Raw genomic sequence first — 22,539 nt, forward strand, 5'->3', positions numbered from 1 at the left:
ACTGCTCCTGAAACAACTAGAAAACAGAAACTGAGACAATTCAGGATGATGTGGTTTAAAATTGTTCTTTTTGTGCCTGTTATCTGCACAGCTGGTAACCATGGCTCAGATTTGGCCCCAAAATTTGCATGTGGTTTTAGTCCAAAATGCATCCAAAAGCTCTTCATAAGAAGAACTTGTTAAGGTGGTATTGGATATGTGAACATGAGGACTGATAAGTTTTGCCCCTAGATAAAGATCAGGCCTGTGCCCATACGGCTGTGATTCCAAACATAATATTTTATCACATTAAGGGTTATTAAACATAACGAAAAGCAAATTTCAGATGCAATTTTGGCCTTACAAGAAGAAATCCATTATTTCTCTGGTATAGTTTAACAAAACATAATGGCTCTCAATTTCCTACTAGCTGCACAAACGTTAACAATACTTGTTATTATGTATATCGGAGTGAAAGAATTAATAAGGATTTGGTTGAAATTTGGAAGCAAACTCAAATTCTACATCAGGCAGCTTTCAAAAGGCTCATTAAACTTTGAATATATCTTCGACACACTCACTTCATGGTTACCAAATTGGGCCTGGATAAAAAAAGTATTCATAGTAGCAAGAGTTATAGTTGGCATCTGTATGATAGCTGGTGTGATAGCCGGTTGTGTAAACCGGTGCTGTGGTTAAATACAGAGTAGAGACTAGACAAGATAGAGTCTTGTTAGTCTCTAAAAAATGGGGGCAATTATGCTGTGTTGATTTTTTGCCTTTTTAAATGTTATATATTCTCTGTATTTTCTACACATATATTTGTAGCTTTGTAGCCTATTACTGTAACTTAGCTTCAGTATTTTCCTAGGCAGGAAGACAAAATACATTCCAAGACCCCTATGCTGTGGATGTGACAGCCTGGTCAGAGAGAGAGAAAGCTAGATAAGTTTTCCCAGAATCACCCTGGGAAGCTTTAGGGAGCTGGAGATAAACAATGATAGTCAAATATTAAAAACAACCTGCAGGTGGTGTTTTTCTAATAATCTGTTTTCTGTTTTTCTCATAAGATTGTTTACAAATGGGTGTTGTGCTAATTAGCCAATCAGGTGAAATGTATTGATTAAATGACCAATCAGGTCCATCTGCAGTGAACTAAGCTCTAAAAGAAGACAGGATGAAATAAACAAGGTGGCTGATGCCACTTTGCCTTTGGATCTGACTGTCATCTATGACTCAACAGTGATACTATGCTATCTTGGTTCTCCTTAGAAACTAAGGTTGAAACACAACACTCCAAGACACATTTTCATAAACAAATTTCAGTTTCCACCTGAGGGGGGAGGATTTTGAGAGGGGGAAATTACCTCACCTCTTAAGTCTCTAATTGGTGATTTTTGTCAATTATGCTAATTTGCTAAACTTAAAAAACACTATTCACCCCGTGGGTAGGGGGGCATTTTGCGGACATTTTTCAAATCTCTCCCTGGAGGCCTCCAATAAAGACCAACCTTTATATTACCTCCTATACTAATATTATCTCAAAAGTGTTATGTTTTATTTCCAGGCTCCTGAAGGCATCACTAGGCTAATTTAATTTAATTCTCCAAGCAATATTGAAGTTGAGGTCTTACACATGAGCATTTTTAAAGTAAAAAGCTTTGTTTGGGACATGTATATTATGTGCTCGGAACATGCAACATTCAGCAAAATGCTTTAATACTTCAGGTTATTAAATATGTGCAATGCAGCTAAGTCAATAACAAAATTATAGTTTTGAAAGGCTTAGTTTGATACATTGTCTGATTTTTCCTTTTTGGTTCAGTGACACTTCACCTTTCAGCAACAGCGGGCAAAGATTCCCTTGAAGTGCTTGCAGTATATCTATACTTAGCATAAATGGCAGGTTTTTGGTAGAATGGGTCTGCAAGACTGATCTGTGCATGCATAGGCCATGAACTGTCCTGTGCTAGTCACAGCTGGTTACAACTAGCTAGCACAGCAACTGATGAAAACCCACCACATAGCAAAACTTCAACATGATGCCTCTGCACAAACATATTTAACAAAGAGTGGTAGCAGCTAAGGACAGGACACACAGGAAGGGAGCATGAGGACCGGTGAAGAAAGAAAGAAAGAAAGAAAGACACAAGGAAAGGGACACTGTTGGGGACACAGTTGGAGACACTCTCAGAAGATGTTCCATGTCAGAGGAGGTGGTATGTATCTGAGGGGACTACAGCCCATGGATAATCCACAACAAAGCAGGTATACCCCCAAAAGGGGCTGCCGCCTGTAAATAAGCCCATGCCAGAACAGAGGAAATTAATAAAAATCCAGGAGCAGTATAAGAAAAACACTATGCACAGTTCCAAACATCCTGCACTGTCTTGCCTCACTGAAGGGACTGAGTGTAATGCATGGCAAAAATAAGGGCAGTGGAGACTAGGGAGGGGGGAAGAGAGGTGTCTGAAGTTGAGATTGGGGAAGGGAGAAGAAAGGTATTTTCCCTAAGTGTTTAATTATTTGTCTTCTTTGTTTCTCAATACCTGAATTAATAACTAAATATTTTTAAAGTTAAATTCTCTGAGTCAACACCATCTTGGCATAACAATATCCCAACCATTCCCCTACCAAATGACTAGAAGGCATGCATTTCAGCTATGTGGTGGTGCATGCCTAGCAATGAGGGACACCCATTTTGGCCACATAACATTCGCTTCCAATTGTGTGATAAGTTGCTTAGGTAGCCATTCCCTGCAGTCTTTATAAGGTCTCAAACCATTTTCCAATCTTGGGGATCCAGGAAATGCTAGATTAACTCTTCTGGAGAGTCAGATATAATCAGTGGGTCACAAATTAGACATCACTGGTATAAACAGCTATGAAGAAACAGCAAAGCCTGACATTGCAGAAAATTCCTGGGAAGCACGAGAGAAAGCAGATTACACACAATCTGAGAACAGGAAAGGTGTCCTCTTTCTTCAAAGCTTGCAAACCTCAAGAAAACTAATAAACTGTCAGGACGATGGATTTATTACAGGCCTGCAACCGGCTTGCATGCGAAGGACTGAACAGAGATTCTCACACTAAGGGTATAAGTACTGTCTTAACTCTGCAATAAACAGATTCATTTTGCTCTCAGCTTGTGAGTCTCGCATTCATACACCAACAAATGGCACCCGATTTACAGGGGCTTCATTACTACTGACATGATCCGGTCTGGTGGTGTACCCTGACCGAATCAAGCATACGTGTGTTCAGCTGATCTTGAAGGAGCTCCTTTCATCGCTGGCTATAGAACAAGTTAGCCTTTTGTGAACAGTTGGGCAGCATTTCTTATAATGGGGCAAGGCACAACAAAATCCCAAAAACTGCATAAAGACTGTCTGTTGAGCATCACCAGGGAACAGGGTTAAAAACTCCAACCCCAAAGCCTCATCCAATTACTTATATGGGTCAAACAATTTTGTCCCTGGTATCCATCAGATAGTTCCTATGATCTTACTCACTGGTGAAAGGTTGGTGAATGTTTACAAACCCACCAAATTTCTCATCACAATGTCCACCCTGATGATATTATTACTTGGTGTGTGGCTTTTCAACAATTTCAGGAAGTAGATCGCGTCCTTGCGGATGGTCCACTTGCATCGAAAAAGGATCCATTTGATCCGGGTCTTATTGAATCTGGACAAGAACCAGATTTATGTCCTCCTTAGGCCCAGTACATGCTATGGCCGCAGGTGCTCCTAGCGCGGAAGAAATACAAACATCACGCAAAAAGGCTGCAGCAAATGTTTCACATATTCCACCACCGTCTTATACCTTGTCTTATTCCTTTAGTGACTTTGATGAGGAAAGAATACCACCTATAGGACCTGAGCCAGAAAGGTTAATACAGAAATGCCGGAGGTGAGCATTGGAGGAGGGTGCTATCCAATTTTTTCAAGCTATGCCTGTTGTATATCATAATCAAAACCCACATCATGAACAATTGTCATATGAAATGGTAAAGGAACTGAGGAGATTGGTGAAAGAAAATTGTTTACATTCCTCCTTTACTATGAATTTATTGGATGCAATAGCAGAAGGATATACTATGTTACCAGTGGATTGTAAATCTCTTTTTAAGACAATTTTGACAGGAGGACAGCACTCTGTCTGGTGGAGGGAATTTGTAGATTTGGCTCAAACTCAGGCATTGAACAATGGTAATCAACAACCACCCATTAATATCATTGCATAACAGCTCTCTGGCACAGACGTATATGCTACTGTCCAGGCTCAAGACTCCTCCCCAAGAGTGGGATCAGTCTACTGTTACTGCCATGCAGGCACTATAAAAGGTACCTGATACAAAAAAGTTGGAGTCTGGTGTTGCTGCTGTGAGGGAAGGGCCTCAGGAACCATATATTACCTTTATTGATCGATTACAATCTGCTGTTAGATGGCAAATTGAAATGCAGGAAGCAGCTGATGCTGTCTTAAAATCTCTTGCTTATGAAAATGCTAACAATGACTGTAAAAAAGCCCTGGACCCAATTCATAATTGTGCTAATGTTGAACGTTCTGATTATATCAAGGGATGTGCTAATATTGGTTCGGAACAATTTAAAGCAGAACTAATTGCTACTGCAATAGCCCAACAACTGCAAGTGGCCAGAGCAGCTATTAAGTGCTTTGAATGCGGGGAACAAGGACATACTATGTAACAGTGTCCAAAGGGACAAAGCGGCAATAAAAAGCCCAGTAAGCCTTGTCCTCACTGCCAAAAAGGGTTTCATAGGAGCAATCAATGCTGATCTAAATATGACAAACACGGCAACCTTCTCCCACAGCAGGGAAACTCAAAGGGGGGCACACTGGGGTCCGGTGCCCCTCAATCCAACAGAACCTCACTCAATCTGACACAAATACAAGCAGAAGCCTTGCAAGGGATACCCCTGGGAGTGCCAGTCTGGATGTGGCCATCAGCACTACTACAACCCTGAATGATACCTCAGTTGACCTGCTACCCACCTCCGTGTGCAGGCCACTGCTTTTTCAAACACATTCTTTACTCCTGGGACGCTCCTCTACCACCCACAGACGACGATTTATATTACCAGGAATCATTGATGCTGACTATAAGGGGGAAATTAAAATCATGGCTTGGACACCTAATCCTCCCTGTACTGTGGCACAGGGGAGCAGACTGGCACAATTAATACCGCTGCCAGCAATGCCCTGTTGTCCTAGGGTGATGTTGTGATGCTTGTATCCCCAATTGTGTGTTCTGTTTCTGCTGGATATTATATTCTGTGCCTTCAAGACTGACTGAAAGCAAAGGTGTGGAGAAGAAGAAGCACAGAGTTTTGTTATCAAGAACTAGACTCACTCCTCCACAGTCTGCTGGAACACTGATGTTGTCTGGGCATGGATGGGGCAGAACACTGCTCTCCTTTTGCTTTTTAGTTAGTTAGTTTAGCTAGCTGAGGCAGTCTGAGTTTTCCCTGGACTGTTTTTCTCTCCCTTTTCTTGGAACCATTCGAACCTGCTCCAGACTAGGACCCGGGCAAACACCGAGAGCCCGTACTTGGTAGCCCACTGGGGCCTATTCTGGGCAGCAGCCTTTTCCAGCACTGGAGGGACTTATAACAGAGCGACCAACCACCGGAGAGACTTTCTGATCTTGTCATCTCTTCAGAGAAGCGAATGAGTTTTGTCATCCGGTATTGTTCATTTTGTGTGCTGGGGAGTGCTGTGCCTGTTAAATAAACAGGTTCTTTCCACTTCTCTACGAGGAAATCCTTCCCGAACCGGTTGGGGGGAGGGGCCATGTGGGCTTGCTTTCTGGAGGGCCCCCTTTTGGAGGTTTTCTCCCAAATTTGCCCTAAATCAGGACACTTGTTCAGCACTGATCTTACAGCAACAACAAGATGCAGGAGGATTTGGAAACACAGGCACTCTGCAAATATTTTGGTCAAAAATCATAGGGGTACAAAAACCATTACTCACTTGTCAAATAGAATCTAAGTCTTTTAAAGGTTTGGTTGACACTGGAGCAGATGTTTCCATCATATCCCAAAAGGACTGGCCCTTGGAGTCGCCCTTGGCCCCCTCAACTGTGATCGTAGCAGGCATTGGAGGTCAGCAGATTCCCTGGCAGTCTACAAAGGAACTGAAAATCATCAGACCAGAGGGCAAGACTGACACCCTGTGACCATTTGTACTCCCGATCCCAGCCACTCTGTGGGGGTGGGACCTGATGACACAATAGAGTTTGATAATTTCAACATATTTTTGATAGGGGCAATTGATGAAAAGCCACTTGTTAAACTGACTTGGCTTTCAAACAGGCTGATCTGGATAAGCCAATGGCCCCTGAAAAATGAGCGGCTTCAGCAAGCCCAGATCCTTGTGCAAGAACAATTATGTTTGGGTCACATAATTCCTTCCATCAGCCCCTAGAATACACCTATTTTTGTTACCCTAAGAAATCTGGAAAGCGGAGGCTTTTACAGGATCCCAGGGCAATCAACGCAGTCATTTCACCTATCGGGGCATTGCAGCCAGGAATACCTAACCCCACAATGATTCCAGAACACTGGGAATTAGTGATAATCGACTTGAAAGACTGCTTTTTTACAATTCCTTTGCATCCTGATGATGCACCTAAATTTGCCTTTTCTTTAGCATCTGTCAATCATGACACACCCATGGAACGATATCTCTGGGTTGTGCTACGTCAGGGTATGAAAAAGAGTCCTACTATCTGTCAATTTGTTGATCACTCAGCAATACAACCAGTATGGCAAAAATATCTATCTGTTTTGCTGTATCACTACATGGACAATGTTTTAATTGCTTGTCCTAGGGTGATGTTATGATGCTTGTATCCCCACTCGTGTGTGCTGTTTATGCTGGATATTATGTTCTGTGCCTTCAAGACTGGCTCTGAAGAGTGAATGTTTCATTTTGGTTTCTTATCAGCCGCTCCCCCACGGCTGGCAGGACACAGAGACGGAACAGTACATAGTGCTGCTTTTGCTTTTTGCTTGGCTTTTCGCTTTGCTCTTGCTTCTGCTTTGCTCCTGTTTTGCTCCTGCTTTGCTCTCGCTTTTTGCTCCTGCTCATTAGTTAGTTTAGCTAAGCAGTCCAAATTTTTTTCCTGGACTGTTTCTCCTTTCCCTTTTTTTGGACCTACTTGAACCTGCTCCAGACTGGGACCTGGGAAACACCAAGAGTTTGCACCTTTTGGCCTGCAGCAGCTACCCCAGTGCCAGAGGGACCGATAACAGAGTGACTACCCCCAAGAGAGACTTTCTGAATTTGTCATCTTTTTTCAGAGCGGTGAAAGAGTGGTGTCATCCGGTATTGTTCATTTTGTGTGCTGGGGGGTGCTTTGCCTGTTAAATGAACAGGTTCTTTCCACTTCTCTCCGAGGAATCCTTCCCTAACTGGTTGGGGGGAGGGGCCGTGTGAATTTGCTTTCAGGAGGGGCCCCCTTTTGGAGGTTTTCTCCCAAATTTGCCCTAAACCAGGACATTGCTTCTGACAACTCATTATTGCGTGATTGTCTTGCTGCTTTAAAGGTAACGCTTGCCAGCACAGGCTTGTGTGTAGCCACAGAAAAAAATCCAAACAGAACCTCGCTGGAAATACCTGGATTTCAAATTATTGGAGACAACAGTCACCCCACAGCCAGTGACCCTAAAACCCGACATACACACGTTGAAGGATTTGCAAAAGTTATTAGGCACTATGTCCTGGTTTACAAGACAGGTGTCTGCTAGGGAAGGCAGAAAAGGCCTCCCTTGGAAAGGAGAATGTAAATCCCCTCCTTCCGAATTATTAGAATCATGAAATTAAGGGGGCTGTCAGGCAAAGATAGGGGAATAGGAATAACAGTTCTTTACTAGTGTTTATAATAAAGCAAACAAACAACAAAAACTACGGCATTAACAACAAACAGAACCAGGAACCCAATAACAGCCTTTCGGCTGCGGCACTTTCCCCTTTGGTGTAGTTACGGTCACAGCAGGCAAGGGCACTGGCAAGCTCCTGGTGGGCAGGGCAGGTGTGGTGATCCCCACATGGCTGCAGGGGGCGCTCTGGCATGGGCTCGGGGAGCAGGTGGCAATGGCAGCTTTTGTCTGAAGACAGGAAGGGGTGGAAGAGAGGCTTCGTTTCACAAACCCTGGAGGCAGCTGATCCCAGTGTGAGAAATAGCTACTCACTTTTCATAGTTTAGGAAGGTTTATTAAACCTTATCAAAAATACAACAGAAGACTGAATAAAGAAAAAAGGTTACGTCACTGGGAGCAAAAGATTTTCCCCGCCATGTGCTCAGCCCCCTCACAATGGAGGTTTCTCCTTTTAACCCTTTAACCCCTTCTAAAGTTCTGTCTATCAACTCCTTCTTCGCTGTCCAGTGGTGGAGATCTCTTCTTCAAATCCTGATTGGAAGTCAGATGTCACCATAGTGACAAGCCGGCCCTCCCAGATGTCCCAACTCCAGCTGTCCCTTGATAACCACGCGAGGGGGTAAAACATAACTATAAATCTATAAAACTTTTCTTAACCTATATACATGATATTTGTCTATTAATTGTGAAAGTTGATTACTGCATTACTCATCTATCACACCAGTACCCCAGCAGGACTCAGACAGCAGCAAGCTGGGCCGGCAGGATGTTTCAGCAGGTGGGGGTGAGGGGCTTCCAGCAGGGCAGGGAGAGCCGAGCTCAGGATCCCAGGCACACAAGCAGACGGTGATAAGTCTCTCTTTTAGTGAGGTAATTGTTAATAAGGTCCCAGTTCAGTTGCTGTTCTCACGAGCAGAGGCTCACCCCATGGCAGAAGAAGCAGCTCTGGGCCGGGCTCTGGCAGCAGCAGTGGAATTCCTTTCCCCAAGAGCAGCGACTCTGACCATCCTCCTCCGAAGACAGAGAGGGCTAGGAGCTGCGACCAGCCCCTTCCCCCAGCCCGAATCCCCGGTATCTCCGGCCCTCCCTCCCAGAGAAAACTCCCAAAAACCCAGAGGAGTTCCCCCTTTGTCTCAAGCACCCAGGAATCAGTTTCCATTAGCAACTCAATGGGAAGAAATTCTACTGGTGATAAGGAAGGAACAGAAAACTCAACCCCCAACATACTATTAATTGGATTCGCCCTTTATTGGCAATCACCACAGAGGAATTATCCCCTTTATTTCAATTGTTAGAAGGGGACCCAGATCTCTTCCCCATGGCAGGTGACAAAAACTGCCCAAAAGTCTTAAGAGACTGTAAGTGATAAAATCAATAAGTCCTTTGCCACACAAAACCCAGATTTGCCTTTGCGACTGTTGGTGATTCTGCAATCTTTCCAACCCTATGCTCTTATTGGTCAATGTGATGTACAGGAACATAGTCTCTGGCTATTAGGATGGGGTTTTCTGCCACACACCTTTTCAAAAACTATAACCACTCAGCTTGAGATGCTTATTCAGCTGCTATAGATGGGACGACTCCAATGCCAGAGCCTGACAGGACATGATCTGGCAGTAATACATCTCCCTATTACTGCAGCAGAATTGAAGAATCTGTTGAGGGATTCACTGTCATTTCAAATTGCTCTTTCAGACTATAATGGACAATTTTTTCACACGATGCCTCGACATGCCCTGCTCAATCCTTCAAGGAACTCCCCTTTCAACAACGACTACAAATGAAAACTCCAATCCCTAATGCAAAGACTGTTTTCACTGATGGATCAGGAAAGACACAGAGCTGTCGCCCTGCGGAGAAATTATAAGAGACAGTGGGAACATTTGATAACCTTTCAACCTGGATCCACCCAGCTAGTCGAACTGGCAGATGTGGTAGAAGCATTCTGCCTTTTTTTACAGGAACCTATTAACATTGTTCATGATTCTCTTTATGTTACAGGAATCGTTGAGAGAATTGAGCACTCATTCTTGAAGGAAGTCTCTAATAAAAATCTTTTTGTGTTATTAACCACTCCACAACTTTTTACTTCACCGGTCTCATGAATATTACATCCTGCACCTTAGGTCACTCACCACTCTGCCTAGACCTATAGTGGAAGGTAATGTGAGGGTGGATGCCCTTAACCATGACAGTCACTATACCACAAAAGTTAGGGCAGGCAAAACTTTCTCATTATTTCTACCATCAAAATGCCCAAGCACTGGCAAAACAATTCCATCTAAATTTGCCACAAGCAGGGGATGTAGTGGATACTTGTTCACAATGTCAGCAGACTCTTTGCCACAAACATTAGGTACAAACCCACGAGGGTTGAAACCTAATGACATTTGGCAAAGAGATGTAACACACATATCTGGCTTTGGGACTTTTAAATATGTCCATGTTTCTATTGATACCTTTTCAGGATTCATAGTAGCAACAGCACACAAGGGTGAGAAATCAAGAGATGCCACCCGACACTGGCTCTGTGCCTTCAGCATGATAGGTGTCCCTCAACAGATAAAAACAGATAAGGGACCCACATATACATCTCATAAAATACAAGAATTTTTCCACACTTGGGGTATCAAATATGTCACAGGTATTGCCCATTCCCCAACAGGGCAAGCCATAGTGGAAAGGGCACATTACACATTGAAAAACATGCTGCAAAAACAAAAGACAAGGAACCCAATAGAAATGGTCCCTCAAGAGCAGCTTGACAAAGCAACTTATATTTTAATTTTTTTTAATCTCTCCTCTAGAGACAACTTAATCACACATAAAAGGCTCCTGGGTCAGACTGCTGATAGAGGAGTTTACCCAGAAGTTACATACAAGGATGTACATAGCGGTTAGCGGAAAGGTCCAGTTCCACTCTTAGCTTGGGGGAGAGGTGATGGGTGTGTTTCTTTACCTGCAGGACCATATTGGCTCCTGGCAAGATACGTCGAACCCAGCCAAGGACAATAATGAACCTTGTAGTCTTTCTTCTGCTATACTGCCATCAAGTGGTGGAAGGGAGAATCTATTGGGCCCACATCACTCAACCTCCACTGTTTTGGCCTCTGACTTGGTGGGATCCATGAGCCTCTCCTCAGCAACAATGGAACAAGAATGGGTAGGAAGAACTTGGCTTCCTCCCCTGGATCAGGATATTGTAGATACATATAGTATTAACAGTACTTTTGTTACTGATTTACTGCCTATATGCTTAACATAGAATCAAACGAGTACCTCTTTACCTTGTGCTAACTTTTCCATGCAATTGCATTTAATATATGTACACTCAGAGAATGCAAGAAAATTGACTATTACATTGCCGTCCATTCTGTCCACCTCCAACAAATCTGTGGATGCCACTCCACCTCATTCCCCCAAATGTCATTTTACACCCATCTCCAATATACGGCATTTGGAATAGACATCATGTATAGTACAACAGTTGCAACAACAATTCTTACAGTATGGGAGGGCAATTGATTGGGGACCACATGGTATCTGTAAATAAAGTGGGACCAATGCAACCATTCTCCTCTCCCAAAAGGCAAACCACAGTATTGTTTAGCATGATGGTGGGATGGGCAGATCATTAATTCAGTATTATTTAGGTAATAATCACTCCTGCGTGCACAAACATTTGTGGAAAATGTTGTTACCTGCTTTTGGCAATAGGATATACCAAGTAAAATTAGAGAAGAATGCTACAATTGCTAATTTAACTCTGCTAGAGGAACAATCACTAATGACTTCACACCTGTATATTTCTGCTTTAGCTAATGATTTTTTGATCAATTATAGAAATGGTTTATATTTTTTATCCGCTGATTCTTTTGTTTTCAAATCATGTATAACATATGAAGATATGTGTAACTATTCTGTCCTTCTTTCATTTAAAAGATGATCTGAAATTTGGGTACCTGTAAATCTGACTGGGGCTTGGGAAGGACAGGATGGTCTCTTGCAATTGGCTCGAATAGTCCAAGAGAAAATCCAAATGAGTAAGTAGTTCGCAAATTTCTGGGTTGGTTAATCTTTGCTATTGTTTCTGCTGTAATAATATTAACCACAGCCTCTGTGGCTGTCACTGCCTTAACTCATTCCATTCAAATTGCCCATACCATGGAACAGGCTTTGACTTAAATATCACAAAATAATTAAAAACACAGGAAAACATTGATAAAGAAATAATGGCTAGATTAGACACTTTGGAAAGTCCTCTTATATGGGTAGGCAAGAGAGTTGAGGCCCAAAAACCTCATCTATCCCTGCACTGTGATTGGGAACATATCTATAATTCTTTATGTGTCACTCCTCTTCCATGGAATGATATGGAACAGAATTGGGAGACAGTTAAAAACCACCTCCAAAGAGGCCTTTGATAAATACTTAGAACAGAATATACAGTCACTTCACACTCAATTAAAACATCAACTCAGACTTTTACAAACTCTGGAGGAACAGAAGGTGTTGACAGATCTGAAAAGTGATCTTTCTTGGCTAAATACGAAAAATTGGTTTTTTGGGATAAATTTACATGTTTGGGTTTTCATTGGACTAGGTTGTCTGGCAACGATATCTTTTTTAATCTTCTGTCTTGTCCTTTTTGACATAATCAGAGCTGTTAAAAGCATGCAAAACCAAGTCATGGTTACCTTAGCCTTATCTATGACCCCAATAAAAAGAAAATAAAAGGGAGATGTGAGGAAACAGCAAAGCCTGACATTGCAGAAAATTCCTGGGAAGCACGAGAGAAAGCAGATTACACACAATCTGAGAACAGGAGAGGCAGCCTCTTTCTTCGAAGCCTGCAAACCTCGAGAAAACTACCAGTCAGGCTGACGAATTTATTACAGGCCTGCAACCGGCTTGCGTGCAAAGGACTGAACAGAGATTCTCACACTAAGGGTATAAGTACTGTCTTAACTCTGCAATAAACAGATTCATTTTGCTCTCAGCTTGTGAGTCTCGCATTCATACACCAACAAACAGCAGACATTCAGTTCAACTGTCTTTCGATAAACCTCAGGAAAGGGAACAGTCTAGTACTGTAACTACACAGATCACTAAAAGTAAAAACAAAATACACAAATTGCTTGCCTACAAATATTTTATAACTATGGACATTTTCAGGGTTGGGGAAATGTTAAGGGCAAAATATGAAGAAAAACTATAAAATCCTGAATGGAGAAGAAAATGGTTCTCTCTCTCCTAAGACTGGGGGCTATGGAATGAAACTAGCAGGTTCAGAACAAAAGGAAGCACGTTTTCACAATATGTAGTTAAGCTACAAAACTCGTTACCGCATTCAAGTTCCTGTAGGTTCAAATGCAACTACATTCATTCTTGGAAGAAAAATCTGCTAAGGACTATCAATTACTTAGACACTACCTCTGCCTTGGGAAGTCAATAACACTGAAATTACGGGAGGATTCGTTCCACATATTTGTTGTTATGGCTTTTAACTCTACAATTCGCCTTGATATCTCCTGAAAGAAATTTAGGACACCTTTTTTTCACATGTCAGAATTATTTATTCTCAAGAATAAGAGGATGAGCATTTTTTCACTTAATATTTTGATTATAAACTTGAAAGAACCATTATTAGAGGGTGTGTTTAGTAAATAAATGTTTGAATTACTGACTTACATCACCATTTACTACTGGTGAGCAAGCATCCCTACAGTACAGAAAGAAATACAGTATGATTTTCTGAAACTAATAATTTTTATTTATATAGATTATAAATAAAAGCTACAAAGAGTAAATGGAAGTGTTTTGATTTCCTAGGAGAACAAGATGGAATCTCACCAGCTGTTCATCCATCTCCCTTCAGTTATTAACTTCCGAGTCTCTTGGCCAATCCCAACCAAATTTAACAGAGGGCTAAGTAGATACTGAATTCCTAGAAGGTTTGTTGAAGTTGGTAGCTGGGTACAGAAGGAGCCAAATTTATAACTACCTTCTTGGAATCTTAACTGAAACCTTTATCCTCTTACAAAGGGTGGTAGTGCGTGGAATAGTCAGTTTGCACACATGTAGCTAAGAACTAGCCACTCTACATATTTTCACCTGCCCAACAAGATGTTGTCCCACTTAAAAAAGCACATATGTGAGTATACTTGCAGTGAAAACACATTGGGATCAAAACCTTTTGTTACTTGTAAAACAAAATCATCACTATCAAGTTATGTGGAACATAGTAGTTTTTAATCGTGATTCACCACTTTATTACTCTTCCCAGTAATAAAGCATTAAAAATGGTTTACATGACAGTGCAATTTTTAAAAAACTCACCAAGCAACACCTAAATAAGCCTCTGAATTCTTCCCTCTCACAAAAGCTTGCTTAAAGTTCACTGTAACTTCTCTCTTTCATTGGTTTTATAATGTAATCAAAATCTAGTATGTTTCAAATATTCCTTTAAGTAGAATAAATGAAAAAATAACATATTAATATATTTAGTCTAAAAATAATCCAATTTAGTTTTCTCCTTACCAAATAAATTTAACACAGTTTACTATTTGCACTTTAACATCCCCTCCCAACAGTAACAATTTCTATTTGGGTGTATTTGACATTGTATTGGGTTTACATGGCAAAGTTTTGGTAGTGGAGAGGGGATGCAGGGGTGTTTTTTCTGAGAAGACATCAGAATGTTAAAAACGCCAATCACTTGTTTTTAAAATTTTAAAAGTTTAATAGTAATAAAATGGTTATAAAAATAGTAATACAATTAGAGCAATAATAATTTGGACAATTTGAATTAGGACAATATGAGACAACAAATACAAAGAGTTATGGATGTCCGGGTACCTTTTTCTGGGCAGCACAAGCCCAAAAAAGGACACCCGTTAACAAAGGATTAACCCTTAAAAGCAATAGCCTGTTGCATAGTCATACACTTCATACATGATGCATAAATTCCATTCAAATACAGGATTCTGTCTGGTAAATGTCAACTTCTTCTTTCGAATCCTAACAGCGCCTTTGAGGCGGGAAGAAGTTAGTTTCTTCTGATAAGAGGGCAATAAATTCTTTTTCTCTGAAAGATTTAGGTGCCCTGTGGCTGCTATCTCGCTGCAAGTCCTTTCTTTAAAAAAAGTATCCTACATAGCATAGTTTCTATTTTAACAATTTTTATAACCTAAAACTATATTTAACACAGTATTTAAGAGAATTAATACAGCATTACTTTCTAACACAACACATATAATATTCATTTTAATATTTGTGAAAAGCCAATCATAAAATACATGCATTTTTCACAAGAAGCTGCCCCCATGTCCAACAGCTACTTAGTTTCAGCCAGCTCCAAGATGGACCCACCACTGGTAAAAGCTGAGCCAGTCAGCAATATTGCTAGCGCCTCTGTGATAACCTATTTGAAGAAGGATTAAAAAAAATAGCTGTGCAACAGCAGCTGGAGAGAGATGAGTGAGAATATGAGGGAGAAACAACCTTGCAGACACCAAGGTCAGGGAAGAAGGAGGGGGAGGAGGTGCTCCAGGCACTGGAGCTGAGATTCCCCTGCTGCCTGAGGTGAAGACCATGGTGATGCAGGTTGTTCCCCTGCAACCCATGGAGGTCCACGGTGGAGCAGATGCCCATCCTGCACCCTGGGGAAGACCCCATGCCAGAGCAGTTGATGTGCCCTGAAGGAAGCTACAGCCTGTAGATAGTTGAAACAGGAATAGGCTCCTAGCAGGACCTGTCGCTCTGTGGAGAGGAGCCCACACAAAAGTAGGTTTTCTGGCAGGACCTATGACCCCATGGGGGATCCAAGATGGAGAAGTTTATGAAGAACTGCAGCCCATGGGAAGGACACGCATTGGAGAAGGTTGTGGCTTGGGAGCCTGGTATGCATGTGTCTCTAAAGGTAGGGCACCTGGAGGAATTGGCTACTGGGGGGACCAGAGGGTCCAAGACAACTGCCAATGAGACTGTGGGCTCTGGGAGTGGAATAAGAAACTCATTTATGTGTGTGTTTCTGTGAGGGGCAGCTGGGGAGACTGAGGGGACCTAGGGGCCAGCTACTATGTAGATCAAGAGTAGCTACTATATAGATCAAGTGTCTAAGCCCAGCTAGTGTGTGCATGTGAGAGGGGGTCTGTACTAGCAACTGGAGTGGGGCTATGAGCCTTGGAGGCTCATATGCCCAGGTGCGAGCAACTAGGGAGACATGGGGATCCAGGGGCCAGATACTAGATAGACTGAGTGTCTAAATCCAGTTACTGGATGGATCCACATTGCATATACATATATATTTCCCACTAATGAACCTTCACCCTGATCAGCCAGAGAGGGGAACAGGATAAGGTCATTGTTGCTGTTTGTCTGAGTGCTGTGTTTCCATCTGTGTTCTGTGTTGTTGGCCATATGTATATGTACACTATATATGTATTTGTGTACCTACTGGGAATACATTCTCAGCCTTGCTACTGGTTGGATCTGGGAATATTGAGTTGTGGCAGACTTGTTTCTATGGTGCTGCTAGATTTGGCAATTCCCTAACAAGCAATCAGGATGTTTCCCATCTTGATTGAACTACTGAGCACTATAGAGTGTGTACCACTGAAAAGGCCTGATGGCTTTCAGGTCACAGCAGGTTATTCAATTAGTTAACCAGAACAATACTGCAAACTGGTAGACCTGTACCACCAAATATGGGAAATGCTGGCCCTATCTATTTAGTTTTTATCCCCATCCTAATGCCAAGCACAAGCATGACAATTAAAGTAAAAGGTTTTATGGGTTTTTGTTTATTTTTCAGGTTTGATAACTTATCACTAGGACAGTGTCTAATTACTGCCTGCTAGCTCTTGAGTTGGTAATTATTAATCAATATCAACCAACTTCAAACATGAACAATACAATATTTTTCAAAACCTGACTACAGATGGTTTTTAACTATCTGCATTAACCTTCAAGTCTGACACTTTTCAAGACATAGCTATGCATGTAAATAAGAAATTCTTCAGTCTTGGTAGCTCATTATACTAGAAGAATCCTTAATACTTCTTATAGGTACTGGTGAAGGCCTGTTAAGTAAGACCTTTTAGTTGCACTCTAGTATTTTGCACAAGTAATCAACACACTGAAGAATCATTATAATTATTTTGGTGTTGAAGGAAAAAGGGCTAAGTAAAACCAGAAGGGGATAAGTGACTTGCTAGTGCCAAAATGGCTGCATAGTTACTGCTTACTTTGAACTAAAATAAGGCCAAATTTTTAAAAAGCACAAAGCTAATTGAACTACTTAACAAAATACACTAAAATTTGAAGTGAACTCTTCCTCTCTCCCTCACCCCCCCCCCCGTAACTTTAACCTGTTTCTCCACAGATCACTCTGCATACAACCAATAGTTACCACAAGCTCACAGGTTTATATTTCACAGAATCATATAATTGCTATGGTTGGAAAAGACTTCTAAGATCATCAAGTCCAGCCTTCTTGATTGTATGATTTCATCAGAAATTAAATATAATAAAGGAAATTTTGTTTTTATTTTCCAAGATATATATCTTTGCTTCCATTTGGTCTCAATTTCCAAAAAATACCCTCACAACTGATAGGAACTGAACGAGATCAAAGCAGAGGCTAACAAGTGTGATATTGTGGCAGGAGTCTGTTACAGACAGGGTAAGGAGGCAGACAAAGCCTTCTTAAAGCAACTTGAGGAAGTCTACCAACCACAGATCAAGGGCAAGAAGAGCTTCTACTACCACTTTAATAGTAAAAGACTGAACAAGAAGTTGGGCCTATTGCTCAATGGGATGGGTGATCTAGTGACAGTGGACATAGATGAGGCTGAGGCACTCAACGCCTTCTCAGCCTCAAATCCTCACTGGTGGTCTCCCAGGCCTCTGTTCTTAGAGACAGGGGCTATTCTCTTAGCTTTGAAAAGTCATGAAGTTCAGGGGAATTCCCTGATGACTAGAGAAGGAAAAATGTTGCATTCATCTTAAAACAAACAAACAAAACCAAAGTTTCAACCCAGGGAACTTCAGTTCCTTGGAAAATCATAAAGTCCTCTTGGAACATAATTTGAGCACGTGAAGGAGGTGCTGATTTGGAACAGTCAGCATGCATTTACCAAGGGACTATCATGCCTGAACAACCTAATTGCCTTCTGTCATAAAATGTCAGGATTTGTGGATGGAGAGCATTGGATGCCATTTACCTTGACTTTAGCAGGGCTTTCAATACTGTATCCTCCAATATTCTCCTATCCAAGTTGAGATATTATAGTCTGGATGGGTAGACAACTAGATGGGTTTAAAAACTAGTTGCATGACTGAGCTCAGAGTGGTGGTTAATGGGTTGCAGTCTGCTGGGATGCCTGTGACTAGTGGGGCACTGCAGGAGTCTATTCTGGGACCTGTCCTGTTTAAAATCTTATCAAACACCTGGAGGAGGTGATGCCTCTTCCTCTTGACAAGTTTGCAGGAGTTGGGAGGATGAAGTAAATACACTCAAGGGCAGGATCTAGACAGATTGGAGAAATGGGCTGACCCAAACTTAATTTAATTCAACAAGGACAAATGTCAAGTCCTGCACCTAGGGAAGAAGAACCCCTGACATCAATACCATCTGCAGACTGGCTGGGGAGCAGCTCCGCTGAAAAGGACCTGATGATCTTGGAAAACAGCATGCTGAATATGAGCTAGACCCATGCCTTGGCAACAAAGGTGGTTAGCTATATCCTGAGCTATATTACCAGGACCACAGCTAGTAGATTGGGGGAAGTGATTATCCTCCTTTACTCAGTGCTCATTAGATCACATCTAAAATGATGTGTCAAATTTTGGGCACCCCAATACAAGAAAGTAAGTGATAAAGAGGATCAGCAGAGGGCCACCAAGATGTCAGGGTGATGGAGTATTTGCACAATGAGGAGAGGCTGAGGGAACTGTGCTTGTTCAGCCTGGAGGAAGGAAGGCTACAGGAGCACCTAATAGAAGGCTATCAAGACAGAGCCAGGCTCTTCACAGTGTTGTATAGTGGGAAGATGACACAATAGGCACAAATTGAAACAAGCAAGATTCATACTGACTATAAGGAAACTGGTTTTCACCATGAGGACAGTCAAGCAGTGGAACAGGGACCCTGAGAAGTTGTGCAGTCTCCAGTCTTGGAGGTTTTCAAGTCCTGACCAGAGGAAACCCTGAGCAAACTGGTCTGACTTAGGTGTTGACCCTACTTTAAGCAAGAAGGTTGGACTAGACACCTCCAGAAGTCCCTTCCAACCTGAATTGTTAATTGTTCTCTTTTCTTTTTCTGGTCTTCTAGCCTGAGAAGAGGCTCTCTGAAAATAAGTGGAACAGCCAAAAGTAAAGACACCTAAACACAATGTTGAGTTTGGAAGGCAGCAGCCACTTCATTCTCTTGTTTAGCCTTAGCCTTTTCCCAGTGCCTGCATCAGGAACAATGCAGGGATTTAGAGAAGCATTCTGAGTGTTTGTGTACTGAGCAGGATCAGGCTTTCAAGCTCTGCCACTAGCTCCTCGGCAGCAGCTACTGGAGAGCTCACTGCCTGCATGGATGAGAGAAAGTGATCAAGGGATCAGCAGCTAGGATTCCAGGCGGCTTGCAGAAAATTGCCGCGTGCTACTGTTATTCTCCCTACTCATGTCCAGTCGTCACCTACTGCGCAGCATGGCGGAACGTTTCTCCAGCGTTTCCCCCTGAGTAGCGTGTCCCAAGACGCCACTCCCAGTCCGGAGCGCGGGGACGAATTGATGCAGCCCGGCTACCGTACACCACCACCTCCCTGCCTTTTCCGGGTGCTCCCCACCCCTCTCCACGCTGCCTTGATAGTCTAGGACGTTCATGCTCCAGAGGCAGCAGCGGTCTAGCCCAGCGCGACCTTCACCACCGACGGGACTCCTTATGATAGAGGAATAAGAGACGAGAGAGAGAGGCTGCACAAGGTGGTCCCGCCGCAGTGGAGAGAGAGAGATGCGAGCAGTAGTACACCCTCTCCCCAGTGACTCACCTGTTCCGTCTTCCATACCACCTGAAAACGCAATTTGGAGATAAAAGTTGCCACTGCCGCCGACCAAACTGGATACTGCGTTCACCACCTCACATTTTCGATGACGTAGCAAGTGCAGCACGGAAACACGACTCGCGTCAACTACACGTGACCAGGAAAAAGCGCAGCTGGGAGGAGTAAACTCCACCCCGTCTCCCTTTTCCTCAGCTAATCACAGAGCTGCCCGGATACGACCTCGCTCTAGAAGGTCATTGTGAGCGTCGTAAATACTCCTCATGCTTGGTGAGCTGCGCTTGTGATAGAATACATAGCAGGGTAAAATGTGCTGCACAGTAGCAGCTGGGAGAGAGAGGAGTGAAAAAGGGTGAGAGAAACAACTCTGCAGACACCAAGGTCAGTGAAAAAGGAGGGGAAGGATGCGCTCCAGGCACTGGAGCACAGATTCCCTTGAAGTCCGTGGCAAAGACCATATTGTCCCACTGCAGCCCATGGACCCATGGAGGCCCACGGCAGAGCAGAGATCCACCTGCAGCCTGAGGACGACCCCACACCAAAGTGAATGGGCCCTAAAAGAAGCTCTGACCCCATGGGAGAATCCATGCAGGACTGGGCTCTTGGGAGGAACTGTGGTCTGTGGAGAGGAGCCCATGTAAGAGCAGGTTTTCTGTCAGGACCTGTGACCCTGTGGGGGATCCATGCAGGATCAGTCAGCTCCTGAAGGATTGTACCTCCTGGAAAGGACCTATGCTGGAGTGGTTTGTGAAGAACTGCAGCCCGTGGGAACAACTCACATTGAAGAAGTCCCTGAAGGACTATATCCCGTGGGAGGGACCCCATGCTGGAGTCGGGGAAGAGTGTGAGGAGGAAGGAGCTGCAGAGGCAAAACATGAACTGACTGCAGCCCCCATTCTCCATCACCCTGTGCTGCTTGGCAGGGGAGGGGGAGGTGTAAAAGAGCCAGGAGTGAAGCTGAGCCTTGGAAGAAGGGAGAAGTAGGGGGAAGGTGGTTTTAGATTTGTTCTTATTTCTCATTATCCTGCTCTGTTACAATTAATTGACAGTAAATTCAGTTATTTTCCCCATGTTGAGTCTGTTTTGCCTGTAATTGGCAGGTAATCTCCCAGTCCTTATCTCTCTCTCTCTTCTCCAGGATGAACAGGCCTAGCTCTCTCAGCCTCTCCTTGGATGTCACATTCTCCAGCCCCCGACCAGCTTGGTGGACCTCTGCTAGGCTTGTTCCAGTATGTCACTATCCTTCTTGTACTGGGGAGCTCAAAACTGGACACAGTACTGCAGATGCAGTCTCACAAGTGCTGAATAAGGGGAAAGGATCACTTCCCTGGACCTGCTGGCTACACTTTTGCTAATACAGCTCAAGATGCAGTTAGTCATCTTTGCTGCAAGGGCACTCTGCTGACATCATCAACTTGTCCACCAGGACCCCCAAATCCTCTTTTGGGGAGCTGCTTCCCAGACAGTTGGTCTCTGTCTTGTATTGTTGCATAGGGTTATTTCATCCCAGATGCAGGACTTTGGATCTGATTGTGTTGAGCTTCATGAGGTTCCAGTCATCCCATTTCTCCAGGTCCCTCTGAATGGCAGCCCTGATCTCCAGCATGCTGACTACTCCCCCAATTTGGTGTCATCTACAAACTTGCTGATAATGCGCTCCATCCCATTGTCCAGATCATTAATGAAGACATTAAATGCCAGTACTGGTCCCAGTACTGATCCCTGAGGGACCCCACTAGTTACTGGCCCCCAGCTGGGATTTGCACCACCAGTCACAATTCTTGGAGCTCAGCAGTCCAGCTAATTTTCCATCTACCTTATGCCCATATCCCAACAATTTAGAGATAAGACTATAGGAAACTGCATCAAGGGCCTTGCTAAAATCAAGGTATAAAACATCCACTGCCTTCTGCTTTTCCACAGTGCCAGTTGCTTCATTACAGAAAGCAATGAAATTGGTCAGGCATGATTTGCCCCTGCTGAAACCATGTTGGCTGCTCCCAGTCACCTTCTTATCTTTCATCTCTTTAGAAATGGCCTCTAAGAGGATTTTCTCCATAATCTTCCTGGGAAAAGAGGGTAAGGCTGACCAGCCTGTAGTTCTCTGGATCCTCTTTCTTGTCCTTTCTGAAAATAGAAGTGATGTTTGGCCTGTTCCAGCCATCAGGAACCTCCCCCAACTGCCATAGCCTTTCAAAGATGATAGACAGTGGCCTCCAAATTATATTGGTGAGCTCCTTCAGCATGCTTGGATGCATCCCATCTGGTCCCATAGACTCATATACATCCAATTGGCTTGGAGAGAGCAGGCCTTACCAGTTAAAACTGAAGCAAAAAAGCACTGAGTAACTTGGATTTCACAATGTACTTTATCGCTGGGTCCCCTGCCCCACTGAGCAATGGGCGCACTGTGAAAAGAAGTACAAACTTAGGTCATTTAATAGGATGAACCTTACCCTAGTTTCAGTGAGCTTTCCAAGAACTTAAGGAGGGAAGACATTGAAGCACAAAAGCTCAGCTAGTTATGACAACCTTGCCTGACAATAAACCTGTTCTAAACTGGTTCTGAGCATGTAACAAAGGATGAAAACTAGCCCAGA

The 22,539-nt window shown here is 43.1% G+C and overlaps 1 protein-coding gene across 1 annotated transcript in view; it reads right to left on the bottom strand.

Annotated features, from left to right (window-relative positions):
• Positions 1-20,046, bottom strand: part of LOC129132423 (mitochondrial nicotinamide adenine dinucleotide transporter SLC25A51-like) — a 62,949-nt gene extending 42,903 nt beyond the window's left edge. Inside the window, exon 1 of the mRNA XM_054651494.1 lies at positions 19,928-20,046. The gene's annotated coding sequence lies outside the window, so the exon portion shown is untranslated. The remainder of the gene's footprint in view (positions 1-19,927) is intronic.
• Between the last annotated feature and the right edge of the window lie 2,493 nt (positions 20,047-22,539).

This window comes from Agelaius phoeniceus, chromosome W, assembly GCF_051311805.1.
Source record: "Agelaius phoeniceus isolate bAgePho1 chromosome W, bAgePho1.hap1, whole genome shotgun sequence".
In the NCBI taxonomy this organism is placed as follows: Eukaryota; Metazoa; Chordata; class Aves; order Passeriformes; family Icteridae; genus Agelaius; species Agelaius phoeniceus.